This window comes from Lampetra planeri, chromosome 29 (assembly GCF_965212315.1).
Source record: "Lampetra planeri chromosome 29, kcLamPlan1.2.h2, whole genome shotgun sequence".
NCBI lineage: Eukaryota > Metazoa > Chordata > Hyperoartia > Petromyzontiformes > Petromyzontidae > Lampetra > Lampetra planeri.
Window position 1 is genome coordinate 6383401 of NC_136135.1, and position 17913 is coordinate 6401313.

Here is a 17913-nt window from a genome sequence, read left to right on the forward strand (position 1 = left end):
ACCCACATTCAAGCGTCGTGGATTTAGCCACAAATATATGCGCCCCCTTCTGGAAGATGCCACTGAAATGCCCCCCCCACCAACCCCGACAAAGGAGTGCAGTGGTTGTGAGGTTGGCATATTGTCAACTGAGAATGCAGCCGCCAGGAACATTTCAGCGATGCCACTCTGTGTGTTGTTGACAGTGTTCCCTCGTTATTCGCGAGGGCTACGTTCGGGAGACACACGTGATATTGCCCTACGAAAATCTATATTTTTTCATGAAAATCCTTAAATAAATATATAAATTAGCTCTTAAGTACATTCACATTGTCGGACAATTTTTTTCTAATAAACAGTAAATACAATTTTAATATTAAAGTATTAAATAATTTAATACATTAACCTTAATGCATGATGATGCTGTGCAGTAGCACGGTTTACCGTGTTTCACATACTGTTTACATTTATTTTCCAATGTTTTTTTCTAACACGCATCAGTGTGGAGCGAATGCGATCGGCAGCGGTTTTGCCCGGGTTCACAGCCGCCTCTTTACGGTCGCGCATTTCGCCGTTTCGAGAACGAACTCTGGTTCACGACATCGTGCAAACAAAGTATCGACGGAAGGCAGTGGGGGGCTTGTCAGCATTACGGCGTTGATGGACGACGATTACGAATAATGATTTTTCGATTTAAAGCTTTCGTGACTGCAGGGATTCACATTCTTGGTTCTTTCGGTAAAGTCACGTAAAAGGGAAATAATGGAAATAAAACATAATTAAATTCTCACGACGTTTCGGCCACAACGCAAGCAGCCATCCTCAGGTGAAGAACAGAGCTGTCGGAAAGACAGCGTCCTAATGACATAATAATGATAATGATGGAGCGAGGATGGATTTTTCCATCGCAGGAATCGTGCGAGGTGGTGACGGCGGCAGCTTTGGGGGGAGGCCTTCATCCAGCAGTGGATTGGCTGATCATGATGATGATGGTGACGGCGAAATAGTTGTTTTGAATCACCAGTAAAACAAAAACTGCCCACCGGTACTGCAGCGTGAAACGCACCCAGTTCAAAAGTGTTGTGGAGGTGCTGGGGAAGAAACACAAAGAGCTTTGTGGAATATTTTTGCTCTCTCGTTGGCATAAAAGGCTCCGAACCCCCCCCCTCAAACCCCCCCATGTGTTCCGTGAGCAGAGTAACGGTTCATTTAAACACGGAGAGCTCATCAAACAGCGGCGCATGCCCACTCATCCATGCACCAATGGTAATATTCAATCAGCTGCTCACAAAGCTTGCTTGATTCAGTCCCCAGGACACTTTGCCAGCATTGTGCCTGCACGTAATCCTCTTATTCTAGTGGAAAAACTAAATGAAATGCTGTCAATAAAGTGCAACAACAGGTGCGCATTCTGTTGTCCATTGAAGTGCATGAAAGTGAGAATTTTTTTTAAAGGTGTGCCGCGTAATTTACTCCCCGGACGTGTTCGCGTAAAGATTGCAAGTTTTTTCCGGTAATTACCATTTATCAATTTCACTGGTGTTCCCTGCAAAACGTAAGTGGCTTTGACGGTGGCGTGATACAAAAAAAAAACCACTTGAATTCCTACTCATTCCTTGTGTGTGTGTGTCGGTCGAGACTTGAGGCACTGTCGCCTTTGGCCGTACGACAGAGGTCGCAAACGGGTTTTGATTCCTTACCCGTACCCGGCCGCACCAGGGTCGCAAACGGGTACCCGTACCCGGCTGGGTACGGGTACCCGTTTCCTACCCGTACCCGTACCCTACCCAAAATGAGTGACAAACGGTTACTCACCAGTGACTCACGGCCTACCCGTACCCGTACCCGGCCGCACCAGGGTCGCACACGGCTACCCGTACCCGGTCGGGTACGGGTAGCCAGGTATCGGGTAGGGTACGGGTATCGGGTACCCGGTTGCGACCTCTGCCGTACGATCTCTGCTGCGGTGGATGAAACGTGCGACGAACTGGAGGCCGTGCGTCTGACCGTTTTTGTCCACCTCTCTGTAAAGTGTTTACCGGATGGTCACAATCAATTTAGGCATCCCCATCTGGTGGCTGCTTATAAATGCAGTGGCGCAGCGTGGAAGCTTTATGCATGTGGATGTTGGTGTCGCCTCGTTCGAGTTTCTTCTCCGCTGTGTGGCTCGCCCCGGCTGTAGGTCGGGGGATGCCGTATTTGCTGCGGGTTTGTTTTGGGTTTTCTTTAAAAGATGCAAATTGACAAACAAATGTCCGCTTGCCTTGTACAAATGCACCCAGGCAGTCTGCCGCATGCCCACATGGCAATAGTTTTTGTTTTTGTTTTTTGAATGAAAAGAAAATATTTAACAAGTCCACTTCAGCAACATTACTGCAGTGATATAGTCCAAGTACAGAAATGATGCTTCCGACTTTTTCTTTGGTTAAGCCTGGCTCTTTGCTTGCCTAAACAAATGCTGCTTAATGATATTGGTCTTGGAAGCCAATAGGGTGATGGACAAACACATTTTATTCATGTGGTGGCACGGAATTCTGACTGTTTATCTTCTACAAACTTTAATTGTTTTTATTCCTATGAGCTGATTGTTTTTCTTTTTTTGGAATTTCATCTTCCGTGAAGCAAAACAGTTAGTGTTTAACGTAGAACATAGCGTTTCTGGGGAAAAAAAACCCCATACCGGATGTATAATATTAAACGATATCCAAAAGTGCAATGGTATTGAGTCGACACATTGATCTGGGTCAAAACTGCTGTCAAGCAATACTTGGCATATGATCAATGGTGTTCAATCTGTGTACATTACACGAATAATCTGGTGGTTTGGCGTGCCTATCGCTGGGCTGGTTTGTGCTGCATTGTTTATTTCAGATCCTATAGTTAGCCATTATCTTCAGCTGAAAATCCCGGAGCAAATGAGATGAATATTCAAAGGGGATATTTTGTTTTTCACAGGCTATTGTGAACTCGTGTCCTCAATTGGAGAATTATTCACAAAAGGTCAAAATAAATTATTAATAGCTGTCCTTTCTAAGGCTATCCCAAAAAAAACACCCTTGTAAATGAGATGATTAATATCATTAGGTTCCTACGTGTTTAAATAAAGAACATCAATTAATCATATATGCCATACTCATAACCTACACCGCACTGCGTGCGTATGCATGTATACTCATACAGAATTATAGGTATACACACAAAAACACACGCAAGGACTTGCAGAGTGTGTCGTTGTATTTGGACTTACTCGTAAGCAAATTATATTTTACATATGTAAAAACACTAGCGTCAGTAAATTTGAACGATATTCTTCAGGGGATATAAATATGAAAATTTCCACAAGTATAGTTAAGTTTGCTTTTAATTTGAAAAATTCAAACGCAAAATATATTTATTTTAAATTGGGCACCCAAATCTTTATAACCCGGAGCTTGAATGGTTTAATTTGTAGGGTAGGATCAGCCTGAAGTTCTAATTGCTTCCAGTATTGTGCTAAACGCTTTAAAAATATAATTCTCATGATGAGTGACCCAAGCAATTATTGGTATGAAAGCAAAGTCGATGGAAGGTAGACTGTACATGTCCAGTCCTTGGTCAATCCACTGCTGGATGAGGGCTTTCCCATGCTGGTTGTGGGGGTTTATTTGTTCATACTTCACCACGCCGATCAGGGGCAAGTTGTTGATGGCAGGAAGCGCAGTCGCATGAATGCAGAGGGACAGCACAACAATGGATAATGCAGCTCTTCCCGCTTACTGTGCTATCAAAATATAAACGAGACACGATGAAAGGTGAGAATGAAAGTGAAACTCCAGCACTCACACAATTGCAAGTGGCGGCCAGTACCACCGACTCGAGTTTGTGTAGCAGGGTCGGCTCCGATGAGCACGGTCGGCAGCGTACGGTGCGAAAGAAGTTCAACATAGTGTCCAAGAAACTGTCGTTCTTTCTTTTGGCCACTCCACCTCTGTTGTCCAGCACCATCACAGTGTGCCCTCCACTCCATCTTCCACTTAACTCGCTCTGTTCTGCCAGGCCTAGCCAAGCCAAGGCCATCATCAGCCAGCAGTGAGCTTCTAGCTGGGTGTGGTGGCGCATGCTCATAATCTTAGCAGGCTTTATTTGTGAAACGTAGCGCCTTCTTTGACGATAGCCTTTCCGTTGTAAAAAAAAAATGGCACGAATTTTTTTTGTTTTTAATGATTGCTAATAACGTCTTCGCGGGGTCTCATTCGTTGTTGTGCCAGCGTCGTTTCGTTTGCCCGTCATGGGAGATGCCAACGCATCGGGCACCGTTGCATTGCCTTCACGACGGCACCGGCGGTACATTATTGGCTGGGGAGTATCTCGGGCGCTTTTTTGTTTGTGTGACGCGCTGCTGCGCCAGGTGAGACGTGTTCACCTCCCGTGACTCATTAGCCCGCTCGAACAGATTTTTTTTTGCACCGCTTTAGCCACGTTCATTCAAACCTTCGCCCCGCCTCCCCTCCCGTGCCAAATGTCCCCTGCTCGAAGCATCCCGATTACCTTAGCCCATCGAAAAGCGTTTGCGCACGGGGAACAAATCAATCGATTGGTTTGCAGTCGGAGAGACATTGGCTGGCAAAGTTGTATGTCACTCTCTGCGTCCTTTGCCCATCCCTCTCTGCCTGTGCCTGCTCAGCCCTGTCCGTGCCAATGCTAATTGGCACATTCTGGCATGCGCCACTCAGTGGTGATCTGCGTGCTGGGAGCAAGAAAACGAATTCTGGAAGGTTGCGGCTGGAAGTTGGATTTTAAAATACGCATTGATGGTGAACTCATCAACTGTAAATCAATGCGAAAAAAAATCTATCTGGATTATAATGAAATAACGTGAACGTCAAATAGGTTACACGAATATTTTATTTGATTCGTGCGATGACGTGTTTCTGCGCTTGGGTTTTTTGCGACCGAGATCGGCCGAGCTCTAAACTCCGCCCACCCCCTCCAGTCGAATGGTAGCGTCCACATCCTCAAACAGATCGGGCTTCTGCTGTATTCGTGTCAGTAGAAAAGTATACGCCGGTATATAACGACGCGTCATTGACACTTCTCCAAATTGGGGTGCGGAGCTTTTGAGTTTTTTTTTAGTTGAACATTAATATAAAATATATATTAATGTCGTTTTTGCTTTTCAACAAAGTTGCCCAGTGGGCCGTGTTGGTCTGTACCAGGGTTTGGTAGCAGCTCCCACGTGCAGTGAGCCCACTGCTGCAGGCGGCTCTGATGTTGGGCAGTGAAACCGGGGGGCTAACGACACTGTCGACTCCCAGGTGCTCACCGTGCAAATAGAGAAAGCGATGCCCAGGCCAGCGTGCGGAAAAGGTGAGTCCGTGGCGTGCCTGTGAGCGTGCAAGAGTTTCAAACCCTTGGCGACAGCTGCTTCGCTTCTAAGCACAGGCACTGCGGGAGATTTTTTTTTTTGGGGTCCGTTATGCGCACCATGCACTGAGCCCACCCGCCGGTGGTTGTGCGCTCTCTGTGCCGATTGCATGTCGGCAGTGCGTTTGCAGGAAATCGCGCTTGGATTTTCAGCCGCCGGGAAATTTGTTCCTTTCGTTTTCGTACATGCCACCCACTGTGCCCTCTGTATCTTTCCTGTTCGGAACACCGGGTCCGGATCATCTTATTTTGGATGCTTTAGCTTCGTAAATTAATAGAATTGTTCCCAAGAATCCCCAAACATTATTACGAGTTGTACAGTGGTAATAGAATTTGTGTTATCGTGCATTATTTTCCTGTTTCTTTTTTTTAACTGACTATCTCACATTGTGTTTCGTCTTCTGAATACCGAATGAATATCTCACTTGGTTGTGGGCAGCGTTGGGGTGATTATTTTGGGATTAAAGAGAAACCTCTCTGCCGTCTCTGTACTTGCTTATTAAGCGCCTCATTAGTGGGGGGACGTGGAGGCAGTCTGAACATCCGTTTTAATATTTAAAGGGTGCTCATCTGTGCGCTGGATGTCAAGGGCCCACCTAGAATCGCCCGTGTCAGCAGGCGCATACAGTATGCGTGGACAGTGCCGTTGTGAGCTTTGTTGCTTTTTTTTCAGTTCGAGTGCAACGCAGTCAATCTCCGTCCCGCTCTGAGCAGCAAATGTTGGGGTCGGGTGGCATAGCCGGCTCTCTCGTGGGGCAAAGGCGCTTCGTCCTCAAAGGTTAGAGCGGCATCATCGCTGCTCGCTGCGTGGCTCTCTCTGTGTCGGTGCGTCTTGTGGCAGGTGCATGTTGCAAGTTCCTGGGGGGGTGGGGGGGTGATATGCGAGGGCTCTAGTAGATGGGTGTGTTAGAGGTGTTGGGGCTGTGACAGATCGTGTGGTTGAGGTTTGTGTGTTGGCATTGCCTATTCGTGTTATGGTAGCTCTGTTGAGGAGAGGTGTGCTGGTTGTTGCTGGCACTGGGGTTGGCGTGGGATTGTCGTCGGGGTATAAACCTTGGATTTCTGGCTACATTTCTCAGTTCTGGATGATGCCCATTCAAGAAATGATGTGTATTTGCTCACAAAAGCTGTACACATTGCCCCCTTTATGTAAAAATATGTTACGTGTCTTGCTTAACGGCACGCACGGGTGCCGGACATGTATACCTAAGACACAATGCAGGATCTCATGGACACAGGGCTGTACCTGAAATGTTCAGGTTTGTTTGAGTTGTGATAAGCTTCGAGTCATGTGTTGGGATCGTGGTGGACGTTAAGAGTGGTTGAGTTGTCTTCATAGGGGTTGGTGGTAGTGAGTGGTTGTGTTACGTAGTGGGACGTGCTTTGGGGCTGTGGTTTACGTTGGAGGTGATTTGTTCTTTGGAAACAACTTGGAGAATTGCTATAAACGAGAAGTGCTTGCTGCCAGTAAGAAGAAAACAGACGAAAGTAGCTGTGTGTGCTGCAATCCCACTTGCAGGTGCATGCTATAAGCAGGCAAACCACAGGCTGATTGAAACCAGGGGCCACTGCGTGGATTGCATAATTTTCATTTACGGAAGTCTAAAAAAAAACTGATAAGAAACAAGAGGAAAATATATTTTTTTAATCCGTATACGGATTTCATTTCTCCGTGGTGGCCTGGTTTATGTGTGCGAGCGTCAGCCTGCTGGCCGTTGGGATAATCGCAACGTTTCCCGTTTGGGGCAAGTTCGGATTTTTACTCCTCGGTTCCACCAGAGACAGGTTAGTTACAGAACTCAGGGCAAGCTATCACCGCCGCCACTCGGCCAACAAAGACGTTCAAACACTCGCAGGAATAGACCTGGGAAGTAGTGGAGAAATTAACAAAGAGGATCCCTGTTCATGAATTACTGTTGCACAATGGGCTGTGCTTATTCAAATGATTGCTACTTAAGGGCTATTTAACACATAATAAAGAATACGTTTACGGTTAATCGTCGGGCAAAGTGGCGTGACGCACTGTATAAAGGTCACGGTTTTTTTGAATGGGTTTAACGTGATGCGTATGCAATCCTTGTTAAGGTTATAAAAATAATGTCATTACTGGAGACGTGCAAAATCTGTAATGATAACGAGTTTATGTTGCAAATACGAGATAAGGTTTCAAAGATTACACAGCAACACAAGGGACAATTCAGACGGCCTTTGGAAATGGCTGTGAAAAGACACGGCAATTAAGTGACGAGTTTAATGACAATGATTTTGCTGAATGGAGCAGATGGCCTGCTGAGGTCTGATTGACGTTCAACTGTTGGTAAGTAGTGCATTTCCTGCATTTTTCTCATTGATCCGAATGCACCTTGGTTTGTCCTCTTTGTCCAAAACCGGACAGCGCTGGAGACACATGGCTTCCATAGATAGGGCTTAGCTTCTTGAGTTTCTCATTTCTCGCATAAAGGCTGCGTACATATGGCCTTAGGCTTAACCGTGGCACGTGTGCATGCTGTATTAAAACATTCACTGCACATCATATATGTCGACGTCTAGTTGAAGTGCTGTGTAAACGTGGTGGAAGGATTCTCATCCTGGAAATTAAACAAATTGTCACGGTGCAATGTAAGAATTGGTTGTGTTTAATGCTTTCCAATGGAAGTTTGAAAGGGTGAATGTATTTGCTCCGTAACATGGGAGGCGCATAATAAGAAGATGGTCTAATAAATGTTTAGTATAAAGTCGTGTTGCTGTTTGGGCTTTAGCCCACTAAAAACTAGTCACATTTTTCAAAGGATTGGCCAAATTTTGGAAAACAAGCACTAGAAGGACTCAACAAAAATCCAGCGCTAAAAGGAAGTGCGCACCTCCCCGCATCCCCTCCCAAATTACGTCATTGCATATGATGTCACCCATTGGCATCACAAAGCACATTGACGTCTGACGTCATAATTCTATGCGGCTTGAACGTCACGTTTGCGACCCTGGTGCGGCCGGGTACGGGTAGGCCGTGAGTTACTGGTGAGTAACCGTTTGTCACTCATTTCCCAACGTCTTGTCTCTTCTCACAATTGAAGTTCCTAGAATCAACCCACCCGCGCCTGCAACATGGCTTCATCCCAGAGGTCGCAATCGGGTACCCGATACCCATACCCTACCCGATACCCGGCTACCCGTACCCGGCCGGGTATCGGGTAGGGTACCTGTTTGCGACCCTGGTGCGGCCGGGTACGGGTAAGGAATCAAAACCCGTTTGCGACCTCTGGGCGGAATGCAGCACAGCGTTTGGATTTTGCTATGGCCGCCCTCTTCCTCCCCACAGCGCCTATTACACCGGTCTGTTTGTGCATGGAGGGTCACCCAGCAGTACTGTGTAGCGGTTGGCGCACGCTGCGCTAAGAGCCCGGTGACCCGAGCCAAATCCTACTCATGGCCAACATCAGTGACGATTATCTGAACCGGTCTTGGGCCTCCCCAAATGAGTATCTGGTGCGGTGTGTAAACATCGCCACTGGGGAGACAAAGGCAGCCTGGTGTAGTGCTGGCCACCCACCTCCCTCGTGTGCCGTTACGGCCTTCATAGGTGCTCGCTCACAGCACTTGCCCCAACAGTCTGTTAAGGCTATATGGGGATCTTTGTCTTTGGAGGGCCACCCATCCAAGCACGGCCTAGGCTCAACACTGCTTAGCCTCCGAGATCTGATGAGATCAGTCACTTTCCTGGTGATTTGTTCACAGGTTAGGGTATCGTCATGATCGCTCATGAAGTGCTTACGAGGACAAATGCATCATTGAAAAGCATTTTTTTGGTGTTTTTCTTTCTTTTTATGACATTGCGGTATAAGGAAGCACCTACAGTGGCTGCAAGTGTGACGTTAATCATTACTCACAATATACACACGTAAATACAGTTACATTGATGCTTAGACATGTGTCGTGAGCGACTAATGAGACGCGTCATGTAGAAGGCTTATTGTTTATTATCACACTTTAAGCACAACACGTTCTACGTAGCTACACATAGCCGACCCTTCAACACAATCCCATCGTCAGCGTCCAACTACACAGCTGTCTGACTAGCGCAGCAACGGCGACGATGAGAGCCTTGCAGAAGATCGGCCACGTGGCCGGACGACCAAGAGAGATGACGGCGAGCAGCAACGCAGCCAGGACGTAGGACCCGCAACAGGACCGAACCTCTGGTGTATATAAGGGGGACCGAACCAGAGGTTATATACGCCCCGGCGTGGCCAAGCCCCGCCTCCGGCCACGCCCCCTTCCAGAACCTTCAAGCAGGTTCCCGGAGCTTCCCGACTGACTCCGCCTTTCAACTTTACCCCAGATACGTCCCCCTCATAATTAGACATTACTTAACATGCCCATAACCGCGATTACCCCTTCAGGCCGAAAGATGGCACCCTGTCATTAAACATTTAATTTGATGTATTTATTGTTTAATTAAGGATCGATTTGAATCGATACATTTATGCATCGTTCAGGTGCCTACCTTTTATGTAGAGTATTTGGGTAACTTTTAATCTTCATCTGACCTTTCATTATTCGAGAATTAATCTGTCTACTGCTGGATGATTGCCTCCTGAAACTGTGGCCCATCTCTCACCATCTTGCAATGCAACAATCCATCTAACACGAGTTGATTTCATCACTCCATCCCTGGAGTGATGAAATCACTTTCTCAAGGTGATCTGCTGCATCATCCCTTCTTCTGACATGTTCTGGCCAATGACACTTCTCTTAAACCTTTCCTGTACCGAGACGTCTGCAAGTTGCAGGGTGGGGGTGCCGTTCACTGCTGAATCTTGGAACAAGGAAGAGGCTCAACGTTACTTGTATTTCAGAGAGGCGTAGCGCCGTTGTTTTTAAGGACATTGTACTCATCGCAGAGAACTCTAGCGACACGACCGCACTCTACGATAGCTGGCGCCAAATTCTGCCACATGCCTTCCCGCATGGCCTTGTGGGAGCCTCCGTACGTCTTCCCGACCTGAAGACGTACCATCATCGGAATGGGATTGGGTTAAGTCATTGTGATGTTCTCTAGCTTCCTATCTCTCAGTGTAATTCTCATTTTAGTAAACTGCTATTATGGTGTTGTTTTACCAGTGGCTTTTGCAAGTGATTCAATATTATTCAAATCTGGGTGTCCATCTAAATATGGCACCTGGTGTGAAATTGTCCCCCTATCTCGATGGAATTGTTGCTAATATGCATGCAGACGTGACATGAGCCCAACATTTCCACTTTATCTCTGAACTAGTCAGCCTGGCAATTTAACTGCTAGCCACTGGATACGCAATTCTGTCTTGCCACACGATTGGCTTATTAAGGGTGGTTGATGTATGCCTGTAACACAGTGTTTGCAAGGCAAGGGTTACGTGATAGTTTTTATCTGTGAAACGCAAAACTGGCCAGGAGATGACAGTACAGAAAATGGCTTAAAAACCCATCTGTGCAGAGCTTTGGGAGTTATTCTCACATTAATGGGTTTTTACTGGATTTCTTTCCAACACAAACACACGAATCAATGGAATTGACTCGGCATACTAATGCAGGACCTTCCTGGACAAGTCCTATGACTCGGTGCGCCTCTCGTGGATATATAAATAACATCATTATTATTGTTTGCTGCGGGGTGGAACTGTAAAAGGGGTGGACAGGTGCAATCCTGTAATTGTTTGCTCATGCCACTGCAGGCAGGAAGGTCTCCATTAGCGAGGTGTAGAGAGCCCCTCTAGAATACAATTGGCCTACAGTACTCTTCTATGTTACCGAATGTCTTAGAAATCGTGGAAATTCTCACACTTTACCGCACCACACGCGACCTGCCGATCGACCGAGGTGTACCGATTTATACCGCTGGGTGGACAGAGGCAGAGGGGATTTGGGAATCGTGCACCCGTGGTTTCAACTGTCGCGCGAGGAGATGGATTCAAGCCGGCGACCTCTGGATTTGCAAGTCCAGTGTGCTGACCACTGCATCCCTGTGACAGCATACCCTCGGGTGGAACTGTAGGAAGGCTCACTGCTCTGTTTAGGCTGGAGTTCAACTGTGGACAAGCGTTGAGTAAAAAAAAAGATATATATTTACAGTGTATGAAAGTGACATGTGAATCAAGGGAAGTGGTTTGTTGAACCACAAACATCACACCACGAGCCGGTCGAGTTATGTTTAATAATAAAGCCGCACTATGTGTGGAGGAATTGGAAGCTCGTGGGGGAAACAACACTAATGGCGCTTTGCTGTCCTCAGGTGTCAAAAGGAACAGCTGTGCGCCCAGCATTCGCCGCCGTATGATCTTGGGGGGGGGGGGGTCACGTTTCTCCGAGAACAAACAAACGGGACGAAAATGTTGCATCGCGCCGGCGTATTTCGCGCTAATAAATTACCGAGTTGGTTTATAATTTAGCGGCTTGCGAATGAAGAGGTTTGATCAACTTTTCCGGGTGCCCGAGTGAGGCCGCGCGTGCCAGCCCCTGTGTGTGCGTGCGGGGTGGTGTGCACACAGACGGTTTTAACCCAGTGCTGCACAATGTGCTGGGGCTCTCAAAGATGCTGTGTAGCACAGTCTGTTCTCCTATAATTCGGAAGTCGTTGCGTTCCCGAAGAGCAACGCGTTGCGGAAACAATTGCGTTTTAATAAAGAGTACAGTAAAACCTTGGATTGCGAGTAACTTGGTCTGCGAGTGTTTTCAAAGACGAGCTATTTTTTAAAATAAATATTAATTTGATAAACAAGAGATGTCTTGCAATACGAGTAATACGTGAATACGCTTTGTCTGCCGAGCGTCATGTGATCACAACAACGAGTGCTTTGGATTACAAACACGTTTCCGGAACGAATTATGCTCGCAATCCAAGGTTTTACTGTAGATAATTTCTGGTTAAAGCACAGTCCGCACTAACACGTGAGATGCGTATGCAGGCTGCACAAAGACTGAGGCATGCGGGTAACGTCTAGAAGCATCCGGCAGCATCCCGCTGCCTTGTGTGATGCTACGCCGAGCCAGCCGTACGAGCGCTCATTCCTACTAGCGCGAACGTAGTTCCATTCACTCGATCGCGTTATATCCGATTTGCATCCGCGTTATAACAAAAGTGTTCCTAATACAATCCTCGCGTTGTATCCCAAATCGCGTTATGAAAACACGTGGCATTATAGGACAACAGACTGTAAATGGGGAGAGGGAGGGAGGGATGGGGGGGCCTTGATTCCTTTGAGTTGATAAAATATTGTTTGTTACTTTTCCTTTGTATGAACTCACGTTGGCACTCCGCTATATTGTGGGCATTTTACGGATTGACGGTGTGCGCAGGAAGCAGCTGTTTTCCGTGAAAGAAAACAAACCTAAAGACGTTTGCCCTTCCACACTGTAGTTACAGTCGGAATAGGAGTCTATCGAGAAGGCTCGCCTGTTGGGTTGAAGTGGACACATTGCTTTGCGCGGCGACGCAATTGGCTGAATTTGTGTTTTTGTTATCCGTAGTAATTCCGCTGGCGGCGTTGTCGGTGGCTCTGGCATTGGAGTAAGCGATTGCATTGTTGCGTCCAAAAGGAAGGAATTATTATTTGTTTCTTTCGGTTAAGTCACGTCTAAAGATAAAATAATAAATTAAATTAAATAATACAATACGACGTTTCGATTGCAACACAAGCAATCATCATCAGGTATAATGAAATAGCGACATAAAATCTAACCAGAAAACTATAGACAGACATATTAGCAGACAGATATCACCAAGATACATAGCGAGAGCAACACAGGTAACAGAGAGGGGTGATCGTCTCTGTGTGGTGGCCTTAAATAGACAGAGGGGGGGGGCGGAGGCAGAGAGAGGGAGGAGGGTTAGAGAAAAAATTAGCATATCAATGAGTGGTCAACAGACGTGGTGCTGCGAATGCGATGGCACGGCAAGCAAGCCTGAAAATCAGAAGGACACACTAAAATTAAATAACCTAGTAAAATATCGAAATGTAATGTAATACAACACAGAGGGTCGGTCAACACACAATTAACGCATAGCCTGGTTGATTACGTATTTCAAAGATTGCTAAGTTAGAATTTAAGTGTGAACAATCTAAAGAGAGGACACAGGCAGAGAAAACAAGTCGCCAGAGAGAGAGAAAAAAGATAAGCTTAAAACTTCCCCGTAGAAGTGGTTCAATCTTAATTTTAGAACTTTCGTGACTGCAGGAATTATTATTTGTTTCTTTCGGTTAAGTCACGTCTAAAGATAAAATAATAAATTAAATTAAATAATACAATACGACGTTTCGATTGCAACACAAACGTATTGTATTATTTAATTTAATTTATTATTTTATCTTTAGACGTGACTTAACCGAAAGAAACAAATAATAATTCCTGCAGTCACGAAAGTTCTAAAATTAAGATTGAACCACTTCTACGGGGAAGTTTTAAGCTTATCTTTTTTCTCTCTCTCTGGCGACTTGTTTTCTCTGCCTGTGTCCTCTCTTTAGATTGTTCACACTTAAATTCTAACTTAGCAATCTTTGAAATACGTAATCAACCAGGCTATGCGTTAATTGTGTGTTGACCGACCCTCTGTGTTGTATTACATTACATTTCGATATTTTACTAGGTTATTTAATTTTAGTGTGTCCTTCTGATTTTCAGGCTTGCTTGCCGTGCCATCGCATTCGCAGCACCACGTCTGTTGACCACTCATTGATATGCTAATTTTTTCTCTAACCCTCCTCCCTCTCTCTGCCTCCGCCCCCCTCTGTCTATTTAAGGCCACCACACAGAGACGATCACCCCTCTGTTACCTGTGTTGCTCTCGCTATGTATCTTGGTGATATCTGTCTGCTAATATGTCTGTCTATAGTTTTCTGGTTAGATTTTATGTCGCTATTTCATTATACCTGATGATGATTGCTTGTGTTGCAATCGAAACGTCGTATTGTATTATTTAATTTAATTTATTATTTTATCTTTAGACGTGACTTAACCGAAAGAAACAAATAATAATTCCTGCAGTCACGAAAGTTCTAAAATTAAGGAAGGAATTAATGAAGTAACGCTAAACGCAGACGATTAGAAGACCCCGTTCACCATCAGCCACATGAGTCCGCCCTCCTCGTCCTGTCCGGCGTGACCTACGTCCATTTTAATCATAGCTACGCATAAGTCACACCGGATGTTTGAGTCACCGCACATCACCTGTTTGAGTGTTGTGCGTGGTGTTGTGCGTGCGTGCGCACGTTCGGGGCCGTGTCCTGTGTCGCTTGTCAAAATAGGAGAGAGTGAGTACTGCCGTTGGCTAGGTATGCCTGCCACTTAGCCGATTTTTCCACTTTTTTCACCGGCGATCATATCGATGCAGGTTCTAATACACTTAATAAGAACGCTTGAGTGTATGTGTGTGCAAGTGTGCACGTGTCTTTGTTTTTTAGGGAGCGGTGACATAGCAGTGATCTCTTGATGCTGTTAAACCAGCAATCTGAGTTTGATTCTCGGCCAGTGCCTAACATCAGTGACGAGTGATATCTGAACAAGTCCTGGGCCTCCACGAGGTCAACGGCGCTTTAAATGAGTAGCTGGTGCCAGGCGCGGTGTTGGCTAAGATATCCCACCCACCTGCCCACTACAGTAATTCTGTTTTTTGCTGTGGTTGTCCCACCTGATGACGGAAGCTTGTGTTGCCTCCGAAACGTCGCGATTAAATGGTTATTTTATTTTTATTTATTTATTTTTATTTCCACCTACGTCACTTACCGAAAGAACCAACGAGTATATCCCACCCACTTATTTGTCAAAGTGTCCTTGCTCCAGCTGCCTTTTAGGCCTTAACATAGCCAGGTGGCTGGCTCAGCAGTCGAGCGAGCTGTTTGCAATTGGAAAATTGTGAGTTCAAATCCTTGTTGGGGGTTAACTCAGACCATCATCCCTCTGGGGTCGATACAATCAGTTTGTGGGGAATTAAAGAGTGGCTGTCTTAGTGATAGATTTTCCCCCCACCATATGAATGTGGAATTTTCACCGCTTGTTCAGGGCTGTCAACAGGAGATGAACACCGCCTCAGTACTCATTTGAGCATAAAATTACCTTGACTTGTTTGACTGAATGTGGACATACCGCGTGCAAACTCTTTAATGTATAACTAGAAAGCTAGCCTGACCTACGGACTGGATTGCGTGACACGTAACACTCATCTGACCTATCAAACATTCCCCACCCACCTGACTCTCATTACTGGTCCGTTTAAACGATATGTTGGGAGGCCCGTTGATATTCTAAAGCTCCCCCCTCCACCCTGTTACCTGCCATACACCTTACTAGCTGTGCACACCTTACCGTTGCATGATTTTGAAACGGGGTCACGCCACTTGATTTTTGCAAACGGGAGAGTGGATAAGCAGCACCATGGCTGATGCACCGAATTAATTATTGGCCGAAGGGTATTTAAAAAAATATATATGTTGTGATTGACCTAATATGCATAAACTACTTTTCTTGGGCTTTCAAATGACGCCTCATTCATTGAAATTGGTGGCAAGTTTTTGGAGTTTTCTAGACAACCATACATACAGATTAGCCGCTTATTATACAAATATGTTACATGAAACCGTTATATCAGATGTGTTGGCACAAACCTGCAATCCAGCATTACAGACGTGCTGCTGGTAGATGGTGCAGATTGTCGTCGTGTGTGAGACTGCCAGGTATTACAAGACGCCCTACAGGAAGCAGTACAGCAGATAGGTTGAGGCTGTGGAACGTCCAACCAGCGGCATGTTTTTTTTCCGCTCGTTGCAGATGTTCGCAGTTCGAGCCCAGCGGCCGCCCTGGTAAATACTGCGAGTGTCTTAACCCAAAAAATACTGTGCCAAATGCTTCATATTGGATGTTAAAGGTCCTCTGACGAAATTGAAACCCGAGTAGGCCGTGTGTGCTCTTGTCACAGTCCAACTTTGTCAAATTAGCAAATTACATGCAAATGACTGAATTGATTGAAGCCGTCATTGGCAAGATCGTCCCCGAGTGTGAAACTGCTGCAGGCTACGGTATACTCCTCTGTGAACCATGCTTATCCTTGCGTGGTAAGAAAGGCTCGATATACCAAATGTACTCATCATTTATAATAGGTTACGAACCATTATATGTAGATTCATGAGTGATATCCCATATTCTTTGGTTCTTTCGGTAAAGTCACGTAGATAGAAAAGTCCCCTCAATTGACGCGTCATTCCGCGTGAGAATCACCTGCAAATGTTGTGAAATTCAATTCGGATAATTCTCTAGCGACATTAATAATTAGCTTGAGTTTTGCTGCTTTTAAAGCTTTGTACTCCTTTTAGGCCCGGAAGTGGATCATTTTAATTCCCCCCGCGATAGCCCTTGTCCCATGGCGGGAAATTTGACATTCATCGATATCGATGCCCAAAAGGCCTTGTATCAAATTGCAGAGCCCTTAAAAACTGCGCAATTAATAGCGCCGCGAGAAACTGAGAGTGAAATTTCTACGTGAACCTAGAGCCGCGTGTAACGCGACGCGAGAGCGATTGCGGGCTTCCCGTTTCTGCCAAACATAGCTCGATAATCGTAGCCGAGGCCATCGTCCCCAGCACGTTGCTTTGCGAGCACAACTGTGCAGTTGGCGCACGGCTGTTATTGCGTTATTGTTAATAAAGTCTGTGAGTAAGTGCGCCCCTAGCTTTAAATCTCAAATGTTTGTTACACTTGCACTCTCGGTGTCTTATCGTGAGACAAAGTATCAACACGGCGCTCTCTCGCGGAGGGCAGGCCGTGCCACGTGTCTTCGGCAACGACTTGCGGAAGGAAATTTCATGGAACTTTTTTCTGACTTTTCCTTCAAGTGGTCTTCCCCCCCCCCATGCACTAAGGATTGCTTCCTTGCCATGAGAAATGATCGCCACTGTATGGCATTTAAACAAAATTTGTAGGCTTCAGACTGGATTTCAGCCAAAGGTGGAAAGAGTACAAATGTCATCTGACGTGGGTTTTTTTGTATTTGTACGGTCATTGGTGATTGGGTTGATACCAGATTTGAAGCTTTCGTGACTGCAAGGATTCATACTCTTAGGTTTTTTTCGGTAAAGTCACAGCTGAATTTACTGTATCAGCTGTGACGGTCCCACCTGATGACGGAGACTTGTGTTGCCTCCGAAACGTCGTGATTTATTATTTTATTTCTATTATTATTTCTATTATTTTTTTTTTACCTACGTGACTTTACCGAAAAAAACCTAAGAGTATGGGTTGATACCATCAACTTACTGTGCTTGTTTACACAGTTTAATCAAGAGTGGCTGCCTGGATTCGAACCCAGGATCTTAGCAATGCTGGCCCGGTGCGCTGACCCGTGAACTGCCCAGTCACCTCTATATTATGGTATATTTTTGTATTTTATTAGGCTCACTTCTGTTGAGCTGAAATCTGCAGGTACATTCTGAGATGCTGGTAATCATTGGTTGAACGTGAAGGATCGTAACTGCTTTGTCTAACTGCTGTTGTCCGGTGCTTGAGAAGAAG

The 17913-nt window shown here is 45.7% G+C and overlaps 1 protein-coding gene across 6 annotated transcripts in view; it reads left to right on the forward strand.

Annotated features, from left to right (window-relative positions):
• LOC144728627 (protein Aster-B-like) overlaps nt 1-17913 on the forward strand; it is a 125956-nt gene that overhangs the window by 37618 nt on the left and 70425 nt on the right. The window contains exon 1 of one of the 6 annotated variants that reach the window (XM_078608186.1): nt 5261-5325. The exons of the other annotated variants lie outside the window; for them this stretch is intronic. The gene's annotated coding sequence lies outside the window, so the exon portion shown is untranslated. Of the gene's footprint in view, nt 1-5260; nt 5326-17913 lie in introns of those variants that run through there. 6 annotated transcript variants of the gene reach the window in all.